Source organism: Panthera pardus, unplaced genomic scaffold (assembly GCF_024362965.1).
Source record: "Panthera pardus isolate Hobbes unplaced genomic scaffold, ASM2436296v1 HiC_scaffold_10, whole genome shotgun sequence".
Taxonomy (NCBI): Eukaryota; Metazoa; Chordata; class Mammalia; order Carnivora; family Felidae; genus Panthera; species Panthera pardus.
In genome coordinates, this window is record NW_026526655.1 from 89,397,438 (window position 1) to 89,413,612 (window position 16,175).

The following is a 16,175-nucleotide window of genomic DNA, read 5'->3' on the forward strand; positions in this document are numbered from 1 at the left end:
CACATGGTTAAGGGAGAGGTAATTTTTTTCTTAAGTTTGCTGGGTCTTGATTGCCTTTTGCTCAAAATAATCCCCATTGCCAAAGTGACACATTTTGGGGAGGCTTGTTCTGAACCTTTTTCACTACCAACTTGTCCACTCCCCTATGTGATGGAATATCATATATATAAATATATACCAATATCATGGAATAATTTCCTTATGTGAAATTAAAATAAAAAAGTAAAATATTCTATATTCTTATAGTTTTTAAAATGCATAATATTTCTTACCAAAATATGTATATGGTGCTTTCTGTGAAAACACCATATGTCTATATCATGTTAGTATGAATGCCTGTCAGCCCTACTACATTTCACAGGATAAAAACACTTGTCATGTATCAAAGTTCTATAAAAATTTTTAAACTTAAAATATGAGAGGACAGAAAGAAAATATGCCATTTTAATTTAACCATTTTTTGATATAGTACCTAAATTTATTCTATTGTTTCTGAATATACTATTGTCAATTTTGTTTTTAATTCATCCTAATTTAGCTGTCACAAGGACGTTCAGTCTGTAATTTTTTCCCAAAGGTAAATGCTTTGTGATTTTGCTGGTAACCTTTTTTGTTTAAGTTTGATATTTTCCAGATTTATTGAGATATAATTAACATATAATATTGTTTAAGCTGAGGATGTACAACTTGCTTATTTGATACACTTACGTATTGCAAAATAATACCATCATAGCCTCCTCTAACACCTCCATTCCATCACATAATAACCATTTTTTTTCTAATTAGGAGAACATGTAAAATCTAGTCCGTTAACAACTTTCAAGTATCTAATAATAGTATTGTTATAATCACTTATTTACCTTATAAATGGAAGTTTTATAGCTTTTGACCGACATCTCTTCATTTCCTCCATCCCTTCATTTTTTAACTTTCTACATACGAAAACAAAATAAAAGTATCCAAACATTTTTTATACATTTTTTCCCATAATTATTTAAAATTATTGAAAATCCCTATGTGAAACCAGTAAGCTTTTCTTTTTTTTAATGAATCATACAGATAATCCAAGGACTTTGCATACAAGCACAAACACACACACACGCACACACACACACACACATACACACACAATACAAGCAGAAAAATGAAAAGTCTGGAGAATAGCAAAAGCTTCTAACAACAGCAAGAATTAGAGGAAAGGGAAGAGAGGCAGAGAGAATTTTCTTGTGTAAGAATATATTTGAATAATGTGATAATAAAAATAAATTTTAAAAGAAAATTTTGCAGTGACCTTGCCAAAAAATATTTATCTTCCTTTAGTATTTTTCTAGCATAATTCATCTTAGCAACAAGAATGTACATTGTGATTTTTCCAATCACTCTGCAAATTGTAAAGGCAGCATCCTGAAATAGTGCCAAAATGAGGTGCAATCACAATTTTGTTAGAATTAGTACATCTCTTTAAAATAAAACCAAAAATGTGAAGTTTCTACATCACAAATTATCATATATTGCCAGAAGATCTGCCAAGGTGTTTTCACATTACAGAATCTTTTGGCAGATTTCCATTTTTAACAGTAGGTCTGGGCTTTTTTGTGACAGTGACAAGAGCAATTCTAAAATCACTAAGGAGTAGGAGAAACAAAAAGCATGCGTAATTCTCTATTTGTGGTCTGACATAGATGACTCACCTTCCTAGAATTATTACAATATGACATTTATTGACCCCCCCCCACATGCCAAATGAAATAAAAAACAAGTTAAACCTGTCCTTTTGGGAATTAAACTAGTGAAAAAGGAAATTTATATCTTGCCTATTCTCTTAGTTAAGATATATCAAATTCTTTTTTATTTAAAAATGTTCTTTAAATGTTTACTTAATTTTGAGAGAGAGAGACAGACCGTGAACGGGGGAGGGACAGAGAGAGAGAGAGACAGACAGACAGACAGACACAGAATCCGAAACAGGCTCCAGGCTCTGAGCTGTTAGCATTGAACCCAATGCAGGGCTCTAACCCGCGAACCGTGAGATCATGACCTGAGCCAAAGTTGGACACTTAATCGACTGAACCATCCAGGCACCCCAATCACATGTTTTTTTGTAAGTCAAATACTGAAGGAAAAGAGGTAGATAATATCCCATCTCTGCCCCCTAGGAGCTTCTTTCCCCTTATTTAGGAATGACTGATCTAGAAAGGAATCACAATTTTAAACAAATTCAAGAAAAATGAAACAAGAATTGTTCCATAAGGAAAGAAGGATCGACTTGGTGGGATTGGAGTAGAAACATGATCAGGAATTACCACTTACAAGACTAAAAAATATAGAGTGGAAAAAAAAATAAAACTAAGAAGTCATGAAGGCTTGGAAGACCTTTCTTCCCCATCAAGGTAAGAACAGATATAAAAGCAGGAGTCAGATATGGAGGTTTCTCCCTGTCTTTGTAAACTGATGAAGCTACTTGCATCATAAAGCTTTAAAGCTTTCTTCTTTTAGTCATGATATTTTAGTGTTAATATATTTATCAAAAGCAGAAGAGTATGTACATTTTAGAGGTACAAATTGAAATATTTACTGATGATATGATTATGGATTTGCTCTTGGATTTGCTTCGGGATAATCTAGTGGTATGTTGAGCTTGGGAAAATGGGAAGTTTTATAGATGAAACAAAATTGGCCATATGTGGATACTAGTTCAAATTAATAGATGGTCTTTGTGGGTTCACCAGACAACTCTCTTTACTTTTGTGCTTACTTGAAAATTTCCATAGGAACAATTAAAAATGTGACATATTCATATGATAATATGTATTTGAAGAATGTACAGTCTTTACTATTTTTTGATATTGTTCTTTCCAGCTCTGAGTCTGAATTCCCTAAGTGTGAGAGCTTTATCTTTTAGCATTCATTATAATGAACTTCAGAAGAAAAACAAAAACCTTCATAAATACAAAATTGAATGAAAGTGATTAGATGAAGTATTTGAATAGATAAATTACTAAGGATAACAAGCCTTTTGTGTTTTCCCTACTTAGATAAATTTAGGGTTGTAAGAGGTCCATTACAACTATGTCAAAGACTAAATGATAGAAACCATCCTCCTCCAATGTTAGGAAAGTGATTTATTTTATACACAGTTTATAGAAAGTAAATATAATGCCCGAAATAGGAAGATCCCATCAAAAGATCCAGTAGTTATATGAAGATAAGATGATTGCTGGCAACATTAGTGAAGTAGTTTCATTGTACAAAAGACACAGATTTACTATGGACATTTAAAAAATCTGGCTTGAGGTGTTTTGAGATGTTGTATCCCTGACAATTATAAGAACCTAGAAAATTATTCAATTAAGGTAATTCATTTACTAGGGGTGCCTGGGTGGCTCAGTCGGTTAAGCGGTCGACTTCGGCTCAGGTCATGATCTCTAGGTCTGTGAGTTCGAGCCCCGCGTCGGGCTCTGTGCTGACAGCTCAGAGCCCGGAGCCTGTTTCAGATTCTGTGTCTCCCTCTCTCTGACCCTCCCCTGTTCATGCTCTGTCTCTCTCTGTCTCAAAAATAAATAAACGTTAAAAAAATTTTTTTAAAAGGTAATTCATTTACCAGAAATATAGAAGATACAACAGATGATTATCACCAAGCTTAATAAATATAGAATTTTCAAACCACTATATTTTTAAACCATTTAAAAAATAACCTAACCTTATTTCATTGATGAATTAAGAAATTCTTGGGGTGCCTGGGTGGCACAGTCGTTTAAGCGTCTGACTTTTGGTTTCTGCTCAGGTCATGATATCATGGTTTCATGGGTTCGAGCCCTGCATCAGGCTCACAGTGTGAAGTCTGCTTGGGATACTGTTTCTTCTCTCTCTCTGCGCCTCCCCCACTCATGTTGTCTCTGTGTCTCTCAAAATAAATAAATAAACCTAAAAAAAAGTTCTTAATTGTTTCCTTAAATATAAGATCAATCATTTATTGAGCATCTACATTTTGAGCATAATTCAAGACAGGCTGAAAATATACAGAGATATGAGATACCTTATGTATGTAATCTAATTGTATTTAAGCACCCATAAAAATTTCTTTTGTGTCATCAGGGGACAACTCTGCCCATTTAGGAAGCACTGGGTAGAATTTCTTTAATGATATCATTTAACAGTAACGATTCTACTTATTGATGTGTGGGGAAAAAAACAATGCCCTGGCAGTAGTATTTCACATGACAATCTAGTACAAGTTGTGTGAACAACACAGAGCAGATGTTTCTTTATGATAGTAAAAGACCCTTTGCAATACGTTTCAGATGTCAAAACCATTTTTGCTTAGCGTTCCTTCTTGTCTCTTATGAGTAAGCATAATTTCTCTTAAACATATGGCCCAAAATGAAGCAAGTCTGGGAAATCCCATTTATAACGTCAGTCTATGTTATTGGGGGGAAAAATCTTCTGAATTAGTAATAAAAACCATCTGTTCTCACTTAGAGGAAAATTCTTCACACTGATGAAGTGAGACTAATATTCAGCATTTTAAAGAAGTATACAGAAAAATATAATGGAACAGTTTCTTTTTTAACAAGATGTCGAATTCATTTATTAAAATTGTCTAATCTTCAAGGTTTAAGTGTTAGCAGTCTTTAAATATCTGATAAAGAGCAAGGCCTACATTCCTTTACATACATATTAATTATCATAAAATATATTAAATATCAAGATATTTATTTTCAAAAATTATTTATCTTCTTTAATGTTATAATTTGTTTAAAATAATATATTTTTAATCACAGTTGTTGCTTTTGCTTGTTTTTTTTCCTCAATCTTTTTAATCTGCTTATAATGGTAATATAGGTTCATTGAAGAAAAGTTTCATAATGCAAATAAGTATAGTGAAGAAAATTAAAACCACTCATAATCTAATCACGTAGATATACCTACCTGTAACATTTTGGTTTATTTCTTTTAAGCATTATTTTGAAATTTCACTTTTATTTTTATCAATGTTTTTTGTGTTAATAGTTTTAAAATCAAATATTTTTATAAATTCTATAAAATAGCAATCAACTGTTCATTGTTTCACAGTCTCATTACCATTTCCCAAACACAGTTAATTGAAACTCCTTTAGCTATTTCTTGTTACTTTTCTTGGTCCTCCCCATATGTATACATATATACACACTATATTCATATATGTACATGCATATGTATGTATATATGTGTGTATATAAAAAACATGTAATACTTCTCTTATAATTCAATTTCATATATTATTTCTCACTTCCATACATGAACAAAAAGAACAAGGATTTCATACATAGTCTGTAGACTTCCCAGCCTAATACATATTTCCTATCCCACCCTTCCATTATGGATATATTACAATTGTATTTAATTTCATCATTACTCTTTATATTATAATTATTACCATATAAATTTAATGATGGTTAAACCCAGTAATATATTATGGTTATCTTTTCTTATAGAACTTCCTAGTCTCCATGGATTTAGTAATTTTCACTTTTTTCTCTCCTTTGCTTATGGTATCCATCATTATTGCACTATATTATTCTCTTAACAGATATGTTTATGTCCTCTCTCTAGCTTCCCCCAAAATATTCAAGGAAGTAAACTTTTGCAACTTCACATTTCTGCATACTGCCTACTTTCTATCTTTGCTTTATTATGTTATAGTCTAGGAGATATCCTCAAATTTATCTTCCAACTTTTTTATTGATTTGTAAGTTTTTTGTTACCATATTAAAAATTTTCTAAGCTATTATGGGATATTCCTTAGTATTTTGTTTTATAATTATATATTCTTTTCTTGTATGCTCTGTTTTCTCCATCTTCCTTTTTAATGTATTATTCTTTTTGTCTGGGCCTTTTATGTTGGAACTCTTCTTCAAATACATGGTGTTACTTACCTGTCCATTGATGGTCATAGTGGGATAGCTCTGCTCTGGATGCTGGCTTTTCCTTAATTCCCCTATTCTTTTGGGGTATTCACCCTTAACTTTGGTGTTTAAAAATTCGGGTTTTCTGTGGGTCAGCTTCTCCACAGTATACCCCTCATTTTCTGTCACCATATGTAAAGGCTTCTTCTTCTTGTTTTTGTCCCTGCCATTTAAATCCAAGCAATATTTTACAGCATCAGAATGCAAACAAATTGTTTTCTTAGACATTCAACAATGTGTGTGGATTGCTGAGAACTTCACCAGAAAGCAGCAAGTGAGAAGTACAGGTTGCTCAAATGGCTGCATGTCATATTGCTCCACATTACATATAAAAATATACTATAACATACATGAAAGCCTATTTTGTGCCATATGTTCATTTATTTGTTCATTCACTCATTTGTTGGGACCCCACTGTCTATGTGCCCTAGACAGTGAATACGAAAGGAGACCCATGTACATGCACTCCAGCTACCCACGTCTAGGACCACCCCTACCTACTCTGGACATGCTCCTTCTTCTGGCTCGCTTCCTGGTCAGTAGACCTATTCTTGAGCATCTTTTCTTTGTGCCGTAATCTGGGGTTCCACCATCTGCTCCTTGGATCAAATGTTTGGCTCTTGTGCTCAGATCCTGTTGGGATATATCTTTATCTGCAGAGCAGGCTGAAAAGTTCCCTCTCCTACCATGAAAAGATGATTGGCAGCGTGAAGTATATGTTCAGAAGTTTAGAGAAGGACAAGCCCCATAGGTTGGCTGCATAACAAAGGCTTCCAAGTGAGGCACAATTTGATGGTGACATTTGCCAGTTCTCAAACAAGTCCTTCCTCCTCTCATCCTCAGGTATTTTTTTCTTTTTTTCCATATAATTTATTGTCAAATTGGCTAACATACAGTGTATACAGTGTGATCTTGGTTTTAGGGGTAGATTCCTGTGATTCATTGTTTACATACAACACCCAGTGCTCATCCCAATAAGTGCACTACTCAATGCCCATTACCCATCCCCTACCCCCATCAACCCTCAGTTTGTTCTCTGTGTTTAAGAGTCTCTTATGGTTTGCCTCCCTCCATCTCTGTAACTATTTTTTCCCCTTCTCATTCCCCATGGTCTTCTGTTTCTCAAGTTCCACATATGAGTGAAAACATCTGATATGTGTCTTTCTCTGACTGCCTTATTTTATCTCAGACTTTCAACTGATGCACCTGGGTGGTTCAGTTGGTTAAGTGTCCGACTCCTGATTTCAGCTCAGGTCATGATCTCATGGTCTTGAGATCAAGCCCGCATCAGGCTCCACACTGAGCTTGAGACCTGCTTGGGATTCTCTCTTTCCTTTTTTCTTGGCTCCTCCCCAGCTTGAGCACGTTTGCACTCTCTCTCAAAATAATTAAATAAACATTTTTTAAAAAATCAGACTTTCAGCCAACCTTCTGTTTTTCAGACCCATCCAACCCTGTCATCAGTCATACCTGCCACCTCTAATTCCTGGGCTCTTCCAGAATTATGCAGTGGCAAAAAATTATAGATACTTAGCATTCATCTTCTCAAGTCTGAAGAGTTATTTATTACTAGAATGTCAGAATTCCAACTTCAAATGTTGTTGACATCTCTGCTATAATTCCATTTTTAAAATGTGTGTGTTTTTACATCTTGACTTTCATTAATGTAGAGTTTTGGAAGGGTGTGATGATAAATATTGTAGTCATATTTAACTGGAAAACTTTTCAGATTTTTGTTTCTGCTTATTCATTTACAACTAACATACTACTAGCTCTATATTTCCAAGTTTATACTAACATGATACATGCACATATTTAGCCATTTATGCTTATGCATAAAGTATCAATTCTATATAAAAACTCATTTTTATTTTGTTAAACATTGACTTTCATATTTATTGTGAAAATTGCTAACTAGTTCATGCTTCTATTTACAGTTACTTCAGAATTAACCAAATATTGAATGCTGACATTGCAGAACAAATTTCCAGATATTAATACAGTGCTTAATTTTAGTAGTGTAATGGCAGAATTGTCATTTATTATCGATTATATGTAACTATAATAGCAAATCATTAAAATTCAAAACTATAGCAGAGGGTTCCATTAATAAAAATAGTAGTGTATCCATGATTTATAATGGAAGTTAATGCCACACAACGCATTTCTCTATAAGTAAAATTTTAGAATCAATTATCTTAATGTTTATTTTTGAAAGAAAGAGAGAGAAAGAGAGAGAGAGAGAGAGAGAGAGAGAGAGAGAGAGAGACAAAGGGAAAGGGAGACAGAATTTGAAGCAGGCTCCAGGCTCTGTGCTGTCAGCACAGAGCCCACTATGGGCCTGGAACCTACAGACTATGAGATCATGACCTGAGCCAAAGTCGGTCACTCAACTGACTGAACCAGCTAGACACCCCTAGAATCAATTATTTTAAATGGCACTTACACATCTTCACATACATAAATTTACTCATCAGTAGTTCAGTGTTGAAAGTGGTATTTATGTTCTTTATGTCAATTGTAATTTCAATTTTATTTTGCCTTATTGGATTTCCTATAATCTCTCCTTTTCCCAAATATTTTCCTTTATATCTCAGTCCCTTGATTTTTATTAGCTTCCTCCTCCTCCTTCTTCTTCTTCTTCTTCTTCTTCTTCTTCTTCTTCTTCTTCTTCTTCTTGCCTTTCTGCTCCTCCTTCATAATGCCTTTTAAATTTAATTCATTTGTACCTTCTATAAACTTTAGATATCAGGTAATTTTCTAATATGTTCTTCTGTTAGTACCTATACTCAGAAGCATATTATTTCCTAAGCCTTCAGATGAAATTCATTTTCCCTTTTTCTGAAGGTATTATAATTAATATAATGTTTTCTATTTCTATTTTCAATTGTTTTTCTGTGTGTGTGTGTGTGTGTGTGTGTGTGTGTGTGTGTGTGTATGTAGTTTTTTGTTGTTGGTTTTTTTTTTCTACACCAAATGTGGGGCTTGACCCTGAAATCAAGAGTCTACTTGACTGACTCTACTTGAGCTCTACTGACTGAGCCAGCCAGGAATCCCTTTCAATTGTTTTTCTCCTTTAGAAGGCAAACTTACTGTTAGATAATAATCAGCTTGTGTGTTTTACCTTTGATTCTACTCAGATGACCTTCTTAAACCTTCAACTCAAAGGCAGAATGATACATGTCTCCTAACCTGATTTTCATTGTCTACCAGTGTTCCATCTACATGTTCTAGATAATGTGGTATTTTCTTCTGATCAAAATACCTGCATCTATGACATCTTAGCTTTGTGGGATATATCAAATACTACAGTCCTCTTCTTTCATCCTTCCCTCCACCACATTTGCCATTTGGGGAACTGCATCGCCACAGGTAAAATGACTTCTGCCAGCTTTCATTTCCTAGCTGTACTGCCATATTGTTCAGTTGCTTCCTGGAATAGTTGAAGAAAAATAAATATTAAAGACCATAGTTAGGGAAAGCGAATTAAGATACTCTTAAAGAAGTAACATTTATACAGTAATATATGATCACTTGGTTTGCTTTCCTATGGACCTACTGTTTCTGAACTATGGAATAGATAATGAGGTTGTAAAAACAATACACATTAACTTCTACTTTGATATATTTATTTTCCCTGCCTAAACATTCCTGTTGCTACATATGTTTCTTAGTTCGAACCCGTTGGCCTTGTAATTACAGGATTTCTCTCCTTAATGTTGGGAGCAAGGTTTCCAACATTACTAGAATTTAGTGGTGGTGCAAATTTTTAACTTGTATTTCTTCCGAGTTTTTTCCAAGCCATTTCAGTGGGAGATGCTGAATCAGAGATTTACCTCAGGTACCATTTAAATCAAGTTCCCCAATCTTCTATGTACCTTCAGTCAAATGGTACAGTCCCTTTCCATGATATCCGTAGTCCTGGTTAGACCTATGGAATATATTCTTTTAATGAAATGCTCTAGTTTTATTGCCTCTAAATTTTAATGCTATGAGGCTGGTCTTTAAAATTATTTACCTAAACTCTTTCTCTCTTAGTGTCAGATGAATTGCCTTTACCTCTTCTTCTGAAGTTTCTGATAAATCTCTGCCTTTTATATTAGAAAACATAGAAAATGCATAGTATCCAGAAATTAAAAAAAAAAAAGGATTTCATTTGCCAATAGAATAGCATGTTGAGAATTAATATCTGCCCCAAGGAAAATGGCTTCTCCTATAAAGTTATTTTTTTTAATATAATATATCTCTCTTTATGAGAACAGAACAAGAATCTAAAAGTACATGTTTCTCAAAAGAGAGTAACATTAAAGGAGTAGTTTATTTACAAATGCAAAACAAAAATGGGCTTCACTTACAAAAACTTCATGAAAATCTATGGAATATGTTGAATGATCTGTCCTGATGTTTGTTTATTTTTCTACCAAAATATTGTATAAACACGTTAACACAAATATACTTCTACTTTTGCTGCCAAGGTCTTACCCATCCAGATGATAGTCCATTGGCTTAAAGGAATAAAAGAAATGTAATGCTGAATGTCACCTAAGCACATATAGCTTTTGTAACTTTCTTTCTTGATGAGCCCTAAATCTTATGGTTTAGTAGACCCAGAGGATCTGGAGAAGAGGATCCAATATGATTCTGATACTATCAGAGATTTGGAGAATAAAATTGACAGGAGTTGATAATCATTTGAATGTGGCAAGTGAAGAGAGGGAGGAGATGTTTGTATGTAACTCTGGTTTCCACCTTGAATTAGTGGGGAAGTCACAATTGATATAGGGAATACCAGATGAAGAACAAGCTTTGAGAACATTATCTTGACTTCAGTGTTGGATTTGTTCAATTTAATGGGCCTAGAATTATCTATGCTGAAAATATTTAAGTGACAGTTCAAAGTTTGGCCAGCATTTAGAAAGTGTGTTGAAGGTCACAGTTCTAGAGATATTTTCTGATCAGTTCTACCTCTAAAATATATCTTGGGTCAGTCCATTTTTCCCCATCCCCATTGCCAGTGTCCTTGTCTTGCTCACCATCGCAATTGCCATTCTGGTTACAACTGTAGACAGTCTCCAACTTCTGTCCATAACTCTGTAAATTGTGTTCCATAGAACCTCCAGAGTAATATGCTTTAAGAATAGGATTGTTTCACTTCTCTGCTTAAAAGCACTAGATTGCATTAAATCAAAATTCACACTTTTTGCTATATCTTTAAAGACCTTGCAAAATCTGTTCCATGGGATTTAAGATCGTTCCTGTGTGATTCTTGAGACTTAAGTCTAACTGGTCTTTTAGTTCTTCAAGTTTTCTACCTTAGATTTGTCATGTACGATTTCCTCTGCCTGGGAGGATCTTTTCCTACCCCACCCTGTTTTCCCTTGTCAATATTTTTCTTATCCTTCATTTCTCTGTTTAAACATTACTTCTAGAGAATGGTCTGAACAACCCAGTTCCTCACATTCTTCACCAATATGCCATAACTCAGCACCATAACTGTTTTCTTGACACTTGGCACAATGTGTAATTTTTTTAAAATTTATTTTCTGATTTGGATATAACTTGTCCACTAGACTATGTGGTTGATGAGAGCAGGGACCACAGCTGATTTGTGCCCAGCAGACATATAGACTGAATTCCCATACTCCCCTGTTGCCCAAGTCTGTTCTGTTTTGTGCCTGCTGACCTGACATGATTGTTAACAACACCTTCTGACACTCTCATAAGTGTCTTAGTTTGGATGATAAATTACGTGCCAGCTCATCAGGTATACTAGACAATAAATATTTGCTGCATAAATGAACAAATGGGAGGCTCTAATATATATGTTAAAAAATGTATGGAAAAAAGAGGAGAATTTGAAGTGCAGCCCTATGGCTCACTGACAGTATAAGATATAAAGAGTATGAAAAGTTCTAGTGGAAACTGAATGTTTGTGTGTATATGTGAGTGTTTTTGCGTGCGTGTAGTGTGTGTATTAGCTCTTTATGAATTCATGAAACCTGTAGATGGAATCGTCCATAGAGATACCTAAAATTACAGTCTCTCAAAATGTTTTTTAAAATTTGTTTAGTTTACCATTGGCAACTAAACATTATATCTTATTTTTTTTTTTTTTACTGGTATAAAGATTTCTTTGTGTCTAACTTTTCTTCTCTTGAAACTAAGGTCTATTACTGCTGTTCTGATAGTTGGTAGATAGTAGTTGGAAATGGAAAGGAACCATATCCCTATAATCTTCTATTTTACTGAAATCTGTAATCAAAATAGTATTTATCTTAATTAATGGGCCCATTCTTTTCATTTTTAAATCATTAGAAAATTAATAGAAAAATAATAACTGAAATTTAATAAATGTCATTTAAGCTTTTTCTTCATAATTATTTCTTTAAATACTGATTTTTAAGGATCTAAAACTTCAGTCAGAATATTTAGGTATTTAATATATAAGAGATAACATCTGGAATTTATTTTAAATATTTTTCTTTTAAATATATATCTTTTGCTATATTTTGACATTGAGAACTGCTATTACTTTATATTATTTTGAAATTATTCAGTTATTCACTCAGAAAGATATTGTGTCCATTGGTCATATAAACTTATATGAATATAGTTTTGAAAAATATATTTCTCTAAAATATTTAGCATATTTAGACATTTAGATTTTAGAACCTTTTTAAAGAAAGCACTTACAGGCAGAATTTTAAAAATAACTTTGCAGGCTGTTAATGAATGTAACATGTTTTGATTTATAATCTCAGAATTTTCACTTCTTTTAAATGCAAAGAAAAATTAGAAAATTATTTCAGTTAATTATAACACATTTTTCCATTAGTATTCAAAGTATCAGTTTTCATTTATCCAGAGCAGAAAACTGACTGAATACCTCTATTTATCTAGAAGATATCAAGAAATACCAAGAAAGTAGTGATTCAATGTGTATGTATTTGTGTATATTTGTATATTGACAGATACATATGTATGTGTAGGTATGTCTGTATACCTCAAACACACACACACACACACATACACATATGCATACATCTTTCACATCCATCCATGCATCATGCACATGTCTTTCGCACACATTTATACATACACATATTGTGTGTGTGTGTGTGCATGTGTGTGTTTGCTCATGCACATTTACATATATGTGTGTATATATATCCAGGAATAGTGTTGAAAATTTTAATTTTATTTCAAACAAAAACAACATAGAAAATTAAGCAAAGTAAATTATAAAATACAAATAGTTACTTTGTGTTTCACATTAAAAATAATGAAGTTTATGTTTTGTTAATATTAAAAAATACTATCTCTGTATGTGAATAGTATTTATTGATGAATAGGGCCTGGAAGAGAGGAGATAGATGGGTATAAAAAAGTACATGGGCTTTGGCAACAACAGATCTGACTCTGAATCTAGGTTTTGCCACTTGTGTACTCTCAAAAAAGTTATTTGCCTCTCTGCCCTCAGTTTCTCCATCTGCTAAACTAAAATTATGTATTTACGTGATGTACCAACAGAAACACATTGTTAAACAATGAAAAATGTGATTTCCATACTCAGCTTTTAAGCATGTGGGTGTCAGATTCATCCATCATGTTCTTAAAGGATGTTCACAGACCCAAGTGCTTTCAGAGTAGGAATGATTATTGGCATGGTCTCAAAATCTTGTCCTGTGGGAACTCTCAAGATTTATCCTGGGAAATGAAACAATGCATAACTCCATTTTACAACCGTGAGATCATGACCTGAGCTGAAATCAAGAGTTTAATGTTTAGCTGACTGAGCCACCCAGGTGCCCTTCACATCTTCTTTATCCATTCATCTGTTGATGGACACTTGGTCTGTTTCCAAATCTTGACTATTGTAAATAATGCTGCAATAAACTGAGGAATGCTATTAAAAAGAGAGAGAGAGAGAAAAAAAATAACACATGAAAGCTAGCTTTAAATATAAAGAGCTGACATTTTCTCTGTTAGTCTGTTTGGTAGGTGGAATTATGAATCTTGAACACCATATAAAGTAAGTAGGTATGATTATATTGCAAGTATCACCCAGGTAGAGAAGAGATGTGACCATGCTTCCATTCCTTCCTGGAGATTTCTGTTAGGGGATTCTTGATAGCTATGGGCTTGAAGGAAAGATCAAGTTCAGTTCTGTGGGAATTTTTGGAACAAACAACTATGACTTCTGGATTTGGAGTGAATTTTTGTGCTGGGAGCGGGGTCATGAATTAATGTTAAACAGTTTTTAAACATTCACCAAAAATGCATTTCCTGGATTGAATCTGATATGAGAAGAATGAATTTATGCCTCCATCACAGATTTTTCAATTATTTATTTTTGCATCTCCAAGAGACAGATATAATTTCCAATTTTGCAGGTTAGTAACTAAGTTCTTTCGTTGTTATTTTGTTTTCATTTTCATAAGTTTATTTCATAAATTTAAATCTGCAATCCAGCTGGACTTGGAGAGGAGTAAGGAAAATATGGAACCCATAGAACTGCATCAAGAACACAAAGATTATAGGATATTTCAAGTAGATGGGGGTGAAGAGGTGCTCTCCTGAGCTACAGAAGGAAAGGTCTGGTAGGTAAGATAAAACACAAGTCAAATTTATTAGATTTGTCCACAGTCAGCAATGGTGATCTTCTTCGTGGTCTTGACATTCCTGGACCCAAAGCATTCCATGGCTTCCACAATATTCATGCCTCTTTCACCTTACCAAAGACCACATGTTTTTCATCCAATCACTTAATCTTGGCAGTGCAGATGAAAAACTGGGAACCATTTGTTTTGGGTCCAAAATTTGCTATGGACAAGATGCCAGGATCCATCTGTTTCAAGATGAAATTCTTACCAAATTTCTCCTCATAGATGGACTTGCCACCAGTGCCATTATGGCATGTGAAGTCACTCTGGCACATAATTGCAGAATAATCCTGTAAAAGCAGGGATCTTTATAACCAAATCCTTTCTCCCTACTGCTCAGAGCACAAAAGTTCTTGCTATCTTTGGAACTTTGTCAGCAAACAGCTGGAAAGAGACACGGCCCAAGGGCTCGCTGTCCACAGAGATACTGAAAAACATGGTGGAGGTGACTATGGTGGGGTGGTGGGTGTAGCACCCAAGCGGCAGTGTCTGCAAGGCCTATACTAAGTTCTGTATCAAGTCATATATCTCAAGATTACAACTAGAACTTGAAAGCAAATTGTTTCCATGTCTCTAAGCTTATGCACAATTATTAAATCCAAGTATGGATTTATAGGGAGCCAGTGTATGTGAGTGTATGCTTTTCTCCAGAAGTAATATTCAGTCCTGCTGAATCCAATAATCTGGTCCTATGATTAGACATAGGCAAATGAAATAGAAAGTAGAGAGAAAGATTTCTAGGTTGCTAACAAAAGCATTCTGGAAATAATTTGCTTTGGTTTCTATTTGGTTAGAAATGAAATCAGAATTGAATTGACTTAAAGAGAAAATAGTAAGCAGATCAAAAGAGAGGTCACAATGATACCAAATAACGTTTTTGTTAGAAATAAATGTGCAGCAAAAGTGGAAATCCAGGAGGTAATTATGAGGAAGATTTTATGTTTAACACCTTAGATAGGAAGCAGTTCTTAAATATTTCAGTGGTTTTTTAAAACCAACGAAGTTTATAATTAGATTAGAAAACAAAGGACAAACAATGAATACTTATCTTGAGTGGCTGCTTTAGAATCTCTATAAACATTCAAACACCTAATTCATTGTGGCAAAGGACATGGGGTCATATACTAGATCAGAGCAGTTTGTACAGTGCAGCCCTGTGTTTGATCAAAATGAAATGACTAATGCTCTTATGTGGCCTTTTGAAAATAAAAAGTTAGCACAAAGCCATAATAATGGCTTTTATTTTAATAATTTTATAGTAATGATTTAATCTGCCTAATATGGGAAGATATGAGTAAAAATGACAGGACTCTTACACCTTCATATACGATCAATATCCTCTCATGGGAATGTGGGTTATTGGCCGCTTATGTAACTGAGGGTGTACATTAGTGCCCTGGCACTCAGTTTTGTGACCACTTATATCATTTTAAGCTCAGATGCTTTTGAAATAAGTAATAGCAGAAGAGCAAACAGCTGGGGTATCAGCATGCAGAGAGAAAAGGAGCAAAGCTGCAAAATGAATTTACAAATGTTACCGGAGGAACTGAAAATTCTGAGAAGTCCG

General features: G+C 33.9%; 1 protein-coding gene and 1 pseudogene across 4 annotated transcripts in view; one reads left to right on the top strand and one right to left on the bottom strand.

Moving 5' to 3' along the window:
- Positions 1–16,175, top strand: part of LRP1B (LDL receptor related protein 1B) — a 1,871,086-nt gene that overhangs the window by 1,462,119 nt on the left and 392,792 nt on the right. The window lies entirely within an intron of this gene.
- Positions 14,551–15,046, bottom strand: LOC109270476 (peptidyl-prolyl cis-trans isomerase A-like; annotated as a pseudogene).